We start from the raw sequence: 304 nt of genomic DNA, 5'->3' as shown, positions 1-304 counted from the left end.
GGATGCTGATTAGTTGGCATGGGTAAATTTAGACAATATGTATATATAAAAACACACTCCATGTTAAAGTATGTATTTGATATATACCGTAAATCCTTGTGTATAATCCGCATTTCCCCCCCATAATTTAAAGGTCAAAATCCCTAGTGCGTACTATATACGAGGTTAAAAATGAAAAATATTTTCTAAGCAATGTCCGAGTCTCTATTTTCTGTCCGCAATGTTTATTCAGACGCATTTTGTGATGTCAGGCTTGTAACTGATAGTGATAAATATGTAAAAGCAATTTACTTAATATTTATTT

Source organism: Octopus bimaculoides, chromosome 22 (genome assembly GCF_001194135.2).
Source record: "Octopus bimaculoides isolate UCB-OBI-ISO-001 chromosome 22, ASM119413v2, whole genome shotgun sequence".
NCBI lineage: Eukaryota > Metazoa > Mollusca > Cephalopoda > Octopoda > Octopodidae > Octopus > Octopus bimaculoides.
This window is presented reverse-complemented; position numbering follows the sequence as displayed.